Source organism: Heptranchias perlo, unplaced genomic scaffold, assembly GCF_035084215.1.
Source record: "Heptranchias perlo isolate sHepPer1 unplaced genomic scaffold, sHepPer1.hap1 HAP1_SCAFFOLD_122, whole genome shotgun sequence".
Lineage (NCBI taxonomy): Eukaryota > Metazoa > Chordata > Chondrichthyes > Hexanchiformes > Hexanchidae > Heptranchias > Heptranchias perlo.
This window is the reverse complement of record NW_027138451.1, coordinates 517886-532788: the sequence shown is the minus strand read 5'-3', so window position 1 is coordinate 532788 and position 14903 is coordinate 517886. Positions and strand designations below refer to the sequence as shown.

At 39.2% G+C, this 14903-nt stretch overlaps 1 long non-coding RNA gene across 1 annotated transcript in view; it reads right to left on the bottom strand.

The window, feature by feature from the left end:
• The window catches only part of LOC137308148 (uncharacterized), a 56318-nt gene extending 42739 nt beyond the window's left edge, over positions 1–13579 (bottom strand). The window contains exons 1-2 of the long non-coding RNA XR_010959427.1: positions 13063–13579; positions 4612–4707 (exon numbers count right to left, since the gene is read on the bottom strand). This is a non-coding gene — a long non-coding RNA (uncharacterized lncRNA). The remainder of the gene's footprint in view (positions 1–4611; positions 4708–13062) is intronic.
• Between the last annotated feature and the right edge of the window lie 1324 nt (positions 13580–14903).

Below are 14903 nucleotides of genomic sequence, written 5' to 3'. Positions count from 1 at the left end.
CCATGGGATTAATGGGGCAGCAGGGATTCACTAAGTGACAGCAGAAAGAGAATAATGGTGAACGATTTTTTTTTGGACTGGAGGGCTGTACAGTGGTGTTCCCCAGTGGTCGGTACTGGGACCACAGCTTTTTTGATATATGTTAATGACTTGCACTTGGGTGTGTCGGGCAGAATTTCAAAATTTGCAGATGAAACAAAACTTGGAGGTGTCGTGAACAGTGAGGAGGATAGTAATAGACTTCAAGAGGATATAGACAGCTTGGTGGACTGTGCGGACACGGGACAGTTGGAATTTAACGCAGAGAAGTGCGAAGTGATACAATTTTTTGGAAAGAACGAAGGGAGGCAGTATGAATGGAAGGGCACAATTCTAAAAGCCGTTCCAGATCAGAGAGATCTGGGGGTATATGTGCACAAATCTTTGAAGGTGGCAGGGAAGGTTGAAGATGCGTTTTAAAAAGCATACGGGCTCCTGGACTTTATAAATAGAGACACAGAGTACAAAGTATGGAAGTCATGATGTACCTTCATAAAACACAGGTTCGGCCACTACTGGAGTATTGTGCCCAATTCTGGGCACGGCACTTTAGGAAAAATGCAAAGGCCTTAAAGAGGATGCAGAAGAGATTTACTAGAATGGTTCCGTACATCATGTTTCATTGTATTACTGTTCTGGGAATTTACCATCCCCTCCTCGCTGCTGTTTCTGCTTCTGGTCCGACTCGATATCCAGCTATTAATTGTATAACGCGTGTTTCACAAATTACTGTTCTTGTCATTTACCATTCCATCCCCTTCTATTGGTGTCGCTGGTAATTCTCTTTATCTCGCTATTAATTCTATAAACCATGATTCAATGTATTACTTTTCTAGTCATTTATTGTGCCCGCCTAACTGCTCTCGGTGTCACTGGAAATTCTCGATATCTAGCTATTAGTTCTACACACCATAACGCACTTTATGAACGTTCCAGTCATTTACTGTGCCCGCCTAACTGCTCTCGGTGTCCCTGGTAAGTTTTATATCCAGTTATTAATTATGGTGTTTAACTGTACGACTGTTGTTCCCGCTTCCTGTCTGCTCATCGCTGATGATGCTATTGTTGATCAGTCTCTATATCCAGCTATTAGTTTTTGAACTATCTTTCACTGTATTACTGTTCTCGTCGTTCATTGCCCCATCTTCACTTCTCCTGGAGTTCCTGATAAGCCTGCATGTGTTTATGGAATTTTACGGACGTAAGATCTAATTACGATGCTTACTGGGAAGTCTCGATATTCAGAAGGGGTTTTCTGGATGGGAGTTGGGGCGTGCAATTAAGGGAGCTCCTGTTACTTACCCATATTTATATGAGATTTCTGGAAATGAGATATAATTGCGGGGCTCTCTTGGTAATTATCTAAATCTATATCGGATTTTCATGAATTGATATGCAATTATAGAATCTCCCGTTAAGTGTTTATATCTAGACGATTTTCCGGCATAGTAAATGTAATTGCAGGAACCCCCCATAAGTCTCCATATCTAGATGGGTTTCCAGGATGGGAGATGTAATTACGGGTTCTGCTGGAAAATTCCGATAACCCCATTGGGTTTCCTGGATGGGAGATGAAATTACGGGGTATCCTGGTACATGTCTGCATCTATACGTGGCTTCCGGATTGTAAAATATAATCAGAGGGTCTCCTTGAAAGTCTTTACATCTAGGTGAAATTTCTGAGATGGAGGATATAATTACCGGTCTCCGAGTAAGTCTGTATATTAATGTGGGTTTTGCAGGATGGGAGATGGGATCACGGGGTCGCCTGCTAAGCATGTACAGCTACACAGGGTATTCCGGGTGGGAGATGCAATTAGGGGGCCTCCGAGTAACTCTTCATATGTAAGTGGGCATTTCGGGTTTGCCAATTCAGTGTCAGTAAATACAGGATGTTCCTGAGTGAGTGTCAGTAATTGAAGGATGTTCCTGAGTGAGTGTCAGTATTTACAGGATGTTCCTGAGTGAATGTTTGTATTTACAGGATGTTCCTGAGTGAATGTTCGTATTTACAGGATGTTCCTGAGCGAGTTTCAGTATTTAAAGGATGTTCCTGGGTGAGCGTTAGTATTTACAGGGTGTTCCAGAGTGAGTGTCAGTTTTTACACGATGTTCCTGAATGTGTCTGTATTTACCGGATGTTCCTTCGCGAGTGTCAGTTTATACACGTTGTTACTGAGTGAGTGTCAGTATTTCCAGGATGTTCCTGTGTGAGTGTCAGTATTTAAAGGAAGATTCTGCGTGAGTGTCAGTATTTCCAGGATGTAGCTGAGTGACTGTCATTATTTTCACTCCGTTCATTTAGAATTGCGTCAACTGGATCAGTTGGTAACCGTCGCACTTTGTCAAGAACTCAGTGATCGCAGTGTTCGGTCTGTGAACAACAATGGAGAAAACTAAACACATTATCGATCTTCCATCCGGGCGGCTCCATTTCCTCTAATACCAAACGGCTGACGCCTCCTGTGAGCCACGCTATCAAATACCTTCTGAAAACCCATATATACCGCATGTGTTACAATCCATTGACCTATATAGTCACGTCTCAACAAATCTGTATCGAATTAGTCTAATTAAATGTTAAATGTCTAAAATGTATCCGTTCCAGCCTTCCTCGAATCATAAAAGTTCACTAATACGAACTGAAATTACTGCTTCGAGCAGTTTGCCCACAATTGAGTGGACTAATTGGTCTCTCGTTGACGAGTTGACCCCTCCCTTCCTATTTTAACAGAGACTTTACTTGGTCTCCTTCAGTCCATCTGGATATTTTTGATAACAATTGTGTTATCAAAATTTTGCGGGTTGAAAAATTATGATCAAAGTCCCTCCAATCTCCTCACTGACTTCTTTTAACACCCTCGGGTGCGTTATCTCTGGGCCCAGTGACATATCCACCTCGGCTATTAAATTCAGATCCAAATCCTTCTCTACTGTTATCTCCAACGTTGGATCTTCAGCCTCCTCTGTTGCAACAAAATGTAACTTCCGCCAACATTTTTAGAAACTAAGGGAAATACTTTGTATCTCCCCAAATCGTCTTCCACCACAACTATTTCCCCCCAGTTTCCTCTATCTCATCTCCACTGCTTGCTGGCCTGCAAAACCCATCAACAATTGTGATATTTCCCTTCCTATTGCATAACTGAGTACATATTGATTCTACCTTCAAATAGCTCCCTGGAACTTCCTTCTGTTCTAAACCTCTCCGCCTCTCTCGTCTCCTTTAAGACGCTCCTTAAAACCTACCTCTTTGACCAAGCTATTGATCACCCATCCTCATACCTCATTATGCGACTTGGTGTCAAATTGATAATCGCTCCTCTGGAGTGCCTTGGTCATTTTACCCCGTTTAGTTGCTATATGAATGCAAATTTGTTGATGTTGTTGTTCCAGCTCTGTCATAGAAACATTTATTAATTCTGGCCTCCTCTCCCCTCAAAACGTTATAACTAGAAACATTTCACCCTGTCCTGTGAAAACCAAGGCCCTGTTGTACAGACACTACATCACATCTCTCATGATTCTGATTTTCCAAACGTGTTTTGAATGTTTTGTAGATTCACAGAAATAACACACAATCTGAACTCCAATTCATTGGAATGTTGACCCGTTATCGTTTTTCTTCGCTTTTAATATCAAGTTACTTCTTTTGTCACTACTTCAAAACCTCCTTCAATTTTCCTGCTAATAACTTTTCACTATTTCATAAATTTTCTGTTCCTGCTTCAACAGTTTTATTATTTCCACTCTCTAGTCTCAGATCGAGATATTTCACACACTCCAGTCCCATCAGGTGAAACCCTCCCACTGCTCCATGTACCCAGTCTGTCAAACCATTGTTGTTTGTCCCTTTCCTTCGTCCTGAACTCACCCGAGTGTCCCAAGAACATGAACCCTTCCCTCCTGCTCCAGCCCTGCAGTCGCACATTGACCTGCCTCATATTTTCCTCCTTAAGTGTCCCAGTGCAAAGCAATCCAGAGATCACCAAATTGTGGCCTTGTTTTTCAGTATAGAGCTTAAATCTTAATATTCCCTGTATAAACCTAGTTCTATCCGTGTTTGTACTTCCTACCATGAATATATTATGCTATTCTTTACTCCCCAGAGACGGTCCCATCTGTTCCAGAATGTTGTTCTTTATGGCACTAGGGAGGCAGCTTAACATTTGCGACATGCTCAGGGCTTCAGAAGAGTCTCCCTGTACCCCTGACTAGAAAATCTCCCAGCACTATCGCTCTCCAATTCCTGTGCCCCACCTGCCTCTCACCCCTCCACCACTCGGGCTGCCCCGCACTGCTCCCTGGTTTCACATTGTTACTCAGGAGGACCATCCTGAGTCACTCTTTCTATCCCTCTTATCGTCCCGAACACCAGGTATCTATTGGACAGTTCCAATAATGAGGTCACTCCACCTGTGACTGCACTGCCCCTCTCGATGGTCACTCACTTCCCTCCATCTACATAGTATCTGCTCGGTTTCCTCTTCCTGTGTGAGCTGCAGGTTCTTGCTCGTGATTTGGACCCTTTTTCAGGACACAATTGATATTTAAAGATTGTTCTGAACCTACCGGTGTCTATTCTCATTCTTTTTGATGATGTTGGATCTTCTCCCCTATTTGGACCTTCAGCCATGGTGGTAACAGGCGTTCCAAGTTTCTGATGCTCTGTAATAAATATATTAATCGGAGGGTTAGACTGAAATATTAAAATGAGAGGGATAAAACGTCGCCTCGTTAAACGTGATACCAAATCCCTCCTCGCCCAACAGTACAACAGCTGTTAGCTCTGGAATCGAGAATTTCCCGACTGTTCGGATCAACTCTCCACATCAGGTGCGGCACAGACTGCTGCCCAGTGAAACCCAATGAGCCCCGCTGATCTCCACAACCCAGTTCAAGACGGCCGAGATTCTGCACTGGGAGCACCAATTGGTAAGATTTACTCACAGTGCAGGCCAGCACCCCGACTTATTCCTGAGGTCGTGAATATTCTGGAGGGCAAACTAGAGCGAGGTGATGAATTACCTTCACTCGGTATTACCCAGTCTGGCGCTATTGTATTTTCTTATTCACAGATTTGTTTGAATATTTTTGTTTGTTGAGTTTTGATATTAAATTCTGGTGTTTTATGAACCTGATATCTATCTACATACACAATATCGAACTGGGTGTGATTTCTCTGCTCTCTATGCGTAGTGACATTGCCCGTGTGATCATGGAGATGTGTTTTGGTTGGTGCTTCTATTTGAATATATTTATCATATCTCTCATGGTATCAGCACCTGAATAATGAGCACTGTAGGAGGTGAGGAATTTTACACCGTTCTACTAATATTAACACGAATGTATAATGTTATGAATCGTGTAACTTTAAACAGGTGCTGCACATTTATTTTTGTATTATTTTTAGGGGTCTTACAATCTCAGAAAACACCACAAATATACAAGTTGTAGATTTGACGGCTGTTTTACAATCATGATTCCACATTGTGTGTGCCTCGCTGTGTGTGCGCAAAGGCAAGAGCAACCAATCAAACTATCAGTCACACTGTGGAAATGTAAAAGAGATTAAACTCGTTCTGTAATTTCTTCAAACTATAGTTGAAGTTATTCTCTAGCTTAAATGTGCAACCTAGTTTGATACCTTGTAAGATGCAGTTATCGATTGTGTCAGTCACGCTGACACTCGTGTAATAAACGGACAACAGAAACAAAAATTACATTTACTCCTACACGAATTACATTAGTGTAATCAAACACAAGATTAACTTGTGCAGTTACTTTTTATATAAAGATTAGTGATGGAGCTTCCTCCCTTTTGGTAATGTCAGTGTTTACCATTTATCTAAAGATTAATGTTGGACCCTCCTCCCTATTGCTAATTTGTGTAGTTACTTTTCATGTAAAGATTAGTGATGGGACCTCCTCCCTATTGGTAATTTCAGTCGTTACTTTTTATATAAAGATTAGTGATGGACAATCCTGCTTGGTGGTAATTTCAATCGTTACTTTTTATATAAAGATTAGTCATGGACACTCCTGACTAGTGTTAATTTCAGTAGTTACGTTTATTTTATAAAAATCAGTGATGGCCCCTCCTCCCTTTTGGTAATTTTAGTATTTTTTTCTTTTACAAAGATTAATGATGGACCCGCCGAGCTGTTGGTAATTCCAGCAGTTACTTTATTTAAAAAGATGAGTGATGGAGCCTCCTACCTGTTGGTAATTTCAGTAGTTTCTTTTTATATTGAGATTAGTGATGGACACTCCTAATTGGTGGTAATTTCAGTAGTTATATTTTTGGCTGGAGTTTTGTAATGGGACCTCCCGCCTGTTGGTAATTTCAGTTGTTACTTTTGGTACAAAGATGAGTGATTGTTCCTCCTGCCTCGTGGTAATTTCAGTAGTTACATTATATATAAAGATTCGCGATGGACACTCCCACCTGGTGGTAATTTCAGTAGTTACTTTTCATATGAAGATAAGTGATGGACCCTCCTCTCTGTTGGAAATTTCAGTAGTTTTTTTCTTTTACCAAGATTAGTGATGGACCCCCTAGCTGTTGGAAATTCCAGTATTACTTTTTTAAAAAAGATTAGTGAAGAACCTTCCTACCTGTTGTAAATTCAGTAGTTGCTTTTTATATAAAGATTAGTGATGAACCCTCCGACCTGGTCGTAATTTCAGTGGTTACTTTCTCTATAAATATAATTGATGGACCCGCCTACCTGTTGCTAATTCCAGTAATAACTTTATTTAAAAAGATTAGTGATGGACCTTCCTCCCTTTTGTAAATTCAGTCGTTGCTTTTCATATAAAGATTTGTGGTTGACCCTCCTGCCTGTTGGTAATTTCAGTGGTTAGTTTTTATCTCAAGATGAGTGATGGACCCTCCTGCCTGTTGGTAATTTCAGTCGCTGCTTTTTATATAAAAAATAGCGTTGGACCCGACTCCCTGGTGTGAATTTAAATAGTTACTTTTGAACAAAAGATTAGTGATGGACTCTCAACCCTGATGGTAAATTCAGTAGTTTCCTTTCATGTCAAGATTTCTGATGGACACTGCCACCTGGTGGTAGTTTCAGTAGTTATTTTTTCGGTGAGGATAAGGGATGGGACCTCCTGTTGGTTGGTAATTTCAGTCGTTACTTTTTTACGTTGGTAATTTCACCATCCAAGATAAAGCAGCCCGCTTGATTGGCACCCCATCCATCACCCTAAACATTCACTCCCTTCACCACCGGCGCACTGTGGCTGCAGTGTGTACCATCCACAGGATGCACTGCAGCAACTCGCCAAGGCTTCTTCGACAGCACCTGCCAAACCCGCGACCTCTACCACCTAGAAGGACAAGAGCAGCAGGCACATGGGTACAACACCACCTGCACGTTCCCCTCCAAGTCACACACCATCCCGACTTGGAAATATATCGCCGTTCCTTCATCGTCGCTGGGTCAAAATCCTGGAACTCCCTTCCTAACAGCACTGTGGGTTAACCGTCACCACACGGACTGCAGCGGTTCAAGAAGGCGGCTCACCACCACCTTCTCGAGGGCAATTGGGGATGGGCAATAAATGCTGGCCTTGCCAGCGACGCCCACATCCCGTGAACGAATTAAAAAAAAGTAATTACTTTTTATACAAAGATTGGAAATGGACTCTCATACTTGTTGGTAATTTCAGTACTTTCTTTTTTTATAAACATTGGTGACGGACCCTCTTCCCTTTTGGCAATTTGAGTTGTAACTTTTTATATAAAGAGTAGTGATGACCCTTCCTACCTGCGGGTAATTTCAGTTGTCACCTTTTTATATAAAATTAGTGATGGGGCGTCCTGACCGTTGGGAATTTCAGTGCTTACTCTTTATATATAGATTAGTGATGGACCCTCTTACCTGTTGGTAATTTCAACAGTTACTTTTTTAGGTAAATATTAGTGATGTGGTCTCCTGCCTTTTGATAATTTCAGTCGTTACTTTTATGTAAAGATTAGTGACAGGGCCTCCTGCCTTTTGGTAATTTCAGTGGTTAGTTTTTATGTAAAGATTTGTGACGGGGCCTCCTGCCTTTTGGTAATTTCAGTGGTTAGTTTTTATGTGAAGATTAGTGATGGGGCCTCCTGCCTTTTGGTAATTTCAGTGGTTAGTTTTTATGTAAAGATTTGTGACGGGGCCTCCTGCCTTTTGGTAATTTCAGTGGTTAGTTTTTATGTAAAGATTAGTGACGGGGCCTCCTGCCTTTTGGTAATTTCAGTGGTTACTTTTTTATATAAAGGTTAGTGATGGGACCCTCATACCTGCTGGTAATTTGACTCGTTCCTTTTTATATAAAGATTCGTGATGGTCCCTCCTGCCTGTTGGTAATTTCAGTGTTTACTTTTCATATAAAGATTAGTGATGGACACTCCTTCCTGTTGGTAATTTGAGCTGTTACTTTTTATATTAAGATTCGTGATGGACCTTTCTCCCTTTTGTAATTTCAGTGGTTTCTTTTTATATAAAGATTAATGATGAACCCCCGCCCACACCTGTGGGTAATTTCAGTCGTTACTTTTTCAAATGAAATTAGTGATGGACCCTCCTCCATGTTGGTAACTTCAGTGGTTACTTTTTACATAAAGATTAGTGATGGACCCTTCTCCCTGTAGATAATTTGTGCGGTTAATTTTCATGTAAGTATTAGTGATGGACCCTCCTAACCGTTGATCATTTCAGTAGTTACTTCTATATCAAGATTAGTGACCGACAATCCTAACTGGTGGTGATTTCAGTGGTTCATTTTTAAGGTAAAGATTAGTGATGGAACCCTCATAATTACTGGTAATTTCAGTAGTTACTTTTTGTATTATCATAAGTGATGGACCCTCCTACCTGGTGGTAATTTCAGTATTTACTTTTTATATAAAGATAAATGATGGCCCCTCCTCCCTGTTGGTAATTTGAGTTGTTACGTTTTATATAAAGATTATTGACGGACCAACCTCCCTGTTGGTAATTTCATTAGTTACTTATTTACATAAAATTAGTGATGGGGCCCACTGCCTTTTCGTGATTTCACTTGTTACTTCTTATACAAAGATTAGAGAGGACCCTCCTACCTGTTGGTAATTTCAGTAGTTTATCTTTTTTTGTAAAGATTATTGATGGACCCTCCTGCCTGTTGGTAATTTCAGTAGCTGCTTTTTATATAAAAAATAGCGTTGGACCCGACTGCCTGGTGTGAATTTAAGTAGTTACTTTTGAACAAAACATTAGTGATGGACTCTCAACCCTGATGGTAAATTCAGTAGTTTCCTTTCACGTCAAGATTTCTGATGGACACTGCCACCTGGTGGTAGTTTCAGTCGTTATTTTTTTCGGTGAGGATAAGGGATGGGACCTCCGACTTGTTGGGAATTTCAGTCGTTACTTTTTTACGTAAAGGTGAGTGATGGACCCTCCGACCTGTTGGTAATTTCAGGATTTACTTTTTTAAAATCAAGATTCGTGATGCGGCCTCCTACCTGTTGGTAAATTCAGTAGTTTATTTTTCTTTTATAAAGATTAATGATGGACACTACTTCCTGGTAGTGATTTCAGTTGTTACTTTTTTATGTAAAGATTAATGATGGACCCTCCGACCTGTTGGTAATTTCAGTCGTTACATTTTTATAAAAATTTAGTGATGGGCCTCCTGCTTGGTGGTAATTTCAGTAGTTACTTTTTATATAAAGTTTAGTAATGGGTTCCTCCTACCTTTTGGTAATTTCAGCCGCTATATTTTTATGTAAAGATTAGTGATGGACACTCCTACCTGATGGTAATTTCAGTGGTTCTTTTTGTAAAGATTAGTGATGGACCTTCCCACCTGGTGGTAATTACAGTAGTTACTTATTATGTAAGCATAAGTGACGTACCCTCCTCCCTGTTGGTAATTTCAGCAGTTCCTTTTTTGATAACGATTTGTGATGGACCCTCCTACCTGTTGCTAATTTGAGTTGTCACTTTTTCTCTGTTAAATTAGTGATGGGCCTCATGCCTCTCGGTAATTTCAGTGGTTACTTTTTATATAAAGATTATTGATGGAACCTCCTCCCTGTTGGTAATTTGAATTGTTACTTTTTTATAAAGATTTGTGATGGACACTCCTACCTTCTGGTAATTTCAATAGTTATTTTTTTTATTAGTTAAAGATTAGTGATGGGACATCCTGCCTGTTGGTAAATTCAGCAGTTTTTTTTATGTTAAGATGAGTGATAGGACCTTCATACCCGCTGGTCATTTCAGTGGTTACTTTTTATATAACGATTAATGATGGACGTTCCTACCTGGTGGTAATTTCAGCAGTTATTTTTGAATAAAAATTTGTGATGGACCATCCTACCTGTTGGCAATTTCAGACGATTCTTTTTTTTTTTAAAGATTAGTGATGGACCCTTCTTCCTGTTGATAATTTTTTTAGTTACTTTTCATGTAAAGATTAGTGATGGACCCTCCTTCGTATTGATTATTTCAGTCGTTATTTTTTATATAAAATTAGTGATGGCGCCTCCTCTCTGTTGGTAACTTCAGTAGTTACTTTTGATATAAAGATTAGTGATGCACCCTCCTACCGGGTGGTAATTTCAATAGTTAATTATTATTTCAAGATTAGTGATCGACCCTCCTCTCGGTTGGTAATTTGAGTTGTTACTTTTTATATAAAGATTAGTGATGGGGCCATCTGCCTGTTGGTAATTTCAGTAGTTATTTATTTTTGTAAGCTTTAGTGATGGACCCTCCGAACTGTACGTAATTTTAGTAGTTACTTTTCATATAAAGATTATTGCTGGACCCTCCTTCCTGTTGGTAATTTGAATTGTTACATTTTTATGAAGATGAGTGATGGACACTCCTACCTTGTGGTAATTTCAGTAGGTTTTTTTTTAGTTAAAGTTTAGTGATGGAACCTCCTACCTCCTCGAAATTTCAGTAGTTACTTTTTATATAAAGATTAATGATAGACCCTCCTCCCTGGTGGTAATTTCAGGAGTTACTTTTTATATAAAGATTAGCGATGGACCCTTCAACCCGTTGGTAATTTCAGTGGTTACTTCTTTATTTAAAATTAGTGACGGAGCATCCTACCTGTTGGTAATTTGAGTTGTAAATGTTCATGTAAAGATTTGGGATGGACCCTCCTACCTGTTAGTAATTTCAGAAGTTACTTTTTATAGAAACATTAGTGCTTGGACCCTCATACCTGCTGGTAATTTGAGTGGTTACATTTTAATATAAAATTAGTGATTTATATAAAATTTGTGATGGGTTTCCTGCCTGTTGGTAATTGCAGAGGTTACTTCTCATATAAAGATTAGTGATGCACCCTCCTCCTTGTTGGTAATTTGATTTGTAACATTTTATGTGAAGATTAGTGCTTGGACCCTCATACCTGTTGGTAATTTGGCATGTTACTTTTTGTATAAAGATTAATGATGGACCCTCCTGCCTTTTGGTAATTTCTGTATTTACTTTTTATATAAAGTTTAGTGATGGACCCCCCTCCCTGTTGGTAATTTGAGTGATTATTTTTCATATAAAGATTTGTTTTGGGCCTTCGTGCCTGTTGGTAATTTGAGTTGTTACTTTTTATATAAAGATTAGTGATGGACCCTCCGACCTGTTTGTAATTTCAGTAGTTACCTTTCTATATAAAGATTAGTGATTGACACTCCTACCTGTTGGTAATTTCAGTCGTTACTGTTTATATCAAGATTAGTGCTGGGGCCCTGAAAGTTTGTTGATGTTTTTCCACCTCTGTCATGGAACCATTTATTCATACTGGCGTCCTCTCTCCTCAAAATGTGATAACCAGGAACATTTCACTGTGTTCTGTGAAAACCCAGGCCCTGACTTATAGATACTAGATCACATCTCTCATGATTCTGACTTTCCAAACGTGTTTTGAATATTTTGTAGATTCACAGACATAACACACAATCTGAACTCAAATTCATTGGAATGTTGACCCTTTCACGTTTTCAATTTTTAATATCGAGTTACTTCTTCAAAACATCCTTCCGTTTTCCTGCTCATAACTTTTCACTATTTCATAAATCTTCTGTTCCTGCTGCAAAAGTTTCATTTATTCCACTCAGTGCTGTGGCCCTCCTCCCTGTTGATATTAAAAGTAACTACTCAAATTACCATGATTAACGATCAGAAACCACCCATCTGTGTGAAAGATGGTTTCCGCCCTGAACCGGTATCCCTTTAAAACATTCGTGAAGTTTGTTTCTATCTGAAGGGAACGGCCTTTCTTCAGTTGAGCCAGTTTAACAAATAACACCCTCGCTAACATATTTTAGCAAAAACAGACGTCCCTGCTCCATTCTCCTATTAATTGGAATCAAACTAATTGATTATAATTAATCAGGAATACGTTTTGTCTCCGATGTTGCTCCTATCCTGTCATTGGATCGCGTTCATTCCGACCCCTCGGGTAACCATATGCTGATTTTCCAGGTGTCAGGCAGAGAGCGATAATCGGCCATTGCGAAAGAGTTAACCCTTTACTGAGCTGAACTGTGTGTTCGATCAGTCTTTGATCAGTTCAATAAAAGTGCAACCGGCACAAAACTGTTGAGTGAGTAAAAAGAGCAAGTATTACAGTTACACATCAATGCTTAAAGAGTGAGAAAGGAAAGTTTCCCACCCCTGTCTACCGAATATCAAATTCTAACATGGGGAGGAGGCACCGCTGGACGAGGATGGTGCAGATCTCCAGAGTTCGTGTTCCTGCTTTCTTTCCCAGAACCGCGTTAAATTGTGTCTGGGTGAGTTTGGTGGGGACCATGAAGGGAGAAGCCCTGAAATTCCCAATGTAAAATAGCCGGACTTCAGTCAGTGTCTGAGCGAACAATCAGTGAATTGTTCCGTCCGCGAGGAATAGAGAGTTCCGTACGCCGGGGAACATATCTGACCGCAGGAAATCGGCTTTACAAATGAGGAAGGGGCAGAAAAAGTTAATTAATAAAACAAATTGACACTACATTAAGCTTACCTTGATCCCGCAAGGATTTTCCGTCTCTCAATGTCCGTGCAGATTTTGCCAATTATATCCTTGTTATTTCATTGTAATCAATCGAGTACAAGTTCTTTGCTTTATTTCAGCAGTTCACAACTTGGGAATTTGATCCGATCCTTGTTATGTGAGACTCAGAGCACCGCCCATTGTGAAAGCTGCTGCCAGACATCAGGGTGCATTTCAACACAGACGTTCCTCATTTGTTTCAGAAATTGTGAACAAAGTTGGTTCTAAATGTACTTTTTCTCTTCTTGTTCCTGGGAATTTCAGTAAAATAGATAATTGTTCAGAAATAAATTGCTACATTTGCATCAGGGACATTGTTTACTTGAGTCCCATCAATTTTCTGATGTTGGCGCTTTCAACCCTGCGGCCAAGAGCCAGTGTTTCGTCAGTGAGCTGAGGAGAGGCTGTTTCTGAAAGTGAGGATATTAACCATTATACCGCCGAATTAAACTATGTCTGAGCATCAATCAGCTCAATCACTGGGGGAATGGACAGTATGGGTAAATGATGTGTTTATATATCATTAAATAAGCTGTTAAATGGACAGAGTGGCTAAATGATGGGTTTATATTTCATTAAATACACTGTTAAATGAACAGTGTGGGTAAATGATGGGTTTATATATCATTAAATACTCTGTTAAATGGACCGTGTGGGTAAATGATGTGTTTATATATCATTAAATACTCTGTTAAATGGACCGTGTGGGTAAATGGTGGGTTCATATATCATTAAATACACTGTTAAATGGACAGTGCGGGGAAATGGACACTTTATAAATCATTAAATACACTGTTAAACGGACAGTCTGGTTAATTGGATGGTTCATATATCATTAAATACACTATTAAATGGACAGTGCGAACAAATGGTGGGTTCATATATCATTAAATACACTGTTAAATGGACAGTCTGGTTAAATGGTGGGTTCATATATCATTAAATACACTGTTAAATGGACAGTGTTGTTAAAATGTGTGTTCATATATCATTAAATACACTGTTAAATGGACAATGGCGATAACTTGTGGGTTTATATATCATTAAATACCATGTTAGATGGACTGTGTGGTTAAATGGTTGGTTCATATATCATTAAATACACTGTTAAATGGACAGTGTGTGTAAATGGTAGGTTTATATATCATTAAATGCACTGTTAAATGGACAGTGTGTGTAAATGGTAGGTTTATATATCATTAAATACACTGTTAAATGGACAGTGTGTGTAAATGGTTGATTTATATTTCATTAAATACACTGTCATATGGACAGTCTGGTAAAATGGTGGGTTCATACATCATTAAATACATTTTTAAATTGACAGTGTGTGCAAATGGTAGGATCATATATCATGAAATACAATGTAAAATGGACAGTGCTTGGAAATGGACACTTTATAAATCATGAAATACACTATTAAATGGTCAGTGCGTGTCAATGGTGGGTTTATATATCATTAAATACACTGTGAAATGGACAATGTCAATAGATTGTGGGTTTATTTATCATTAAATACAATGTTAAATGGACAGTGTGGGTAAAAGGTGGGTTCATATATCATTAAATACACTGTTAAATGGACAGGGTGTGTAAATGGTGGGTTTATATATCATTAAATACACTGTTAAATGGACAGTCTGGTTAAATGGTGGGTTTATATATCATTAAATACACTGTTAAATGGACAGTGTGTGTAAATGGTATGTTTATATATCATTAAATACACTGTGATATGGACGGTCTGGTTAAATGTTGAGTTCATATATCATTAAATACTCTGCTAAATTGACAGTGCGGGGAAATGGTCA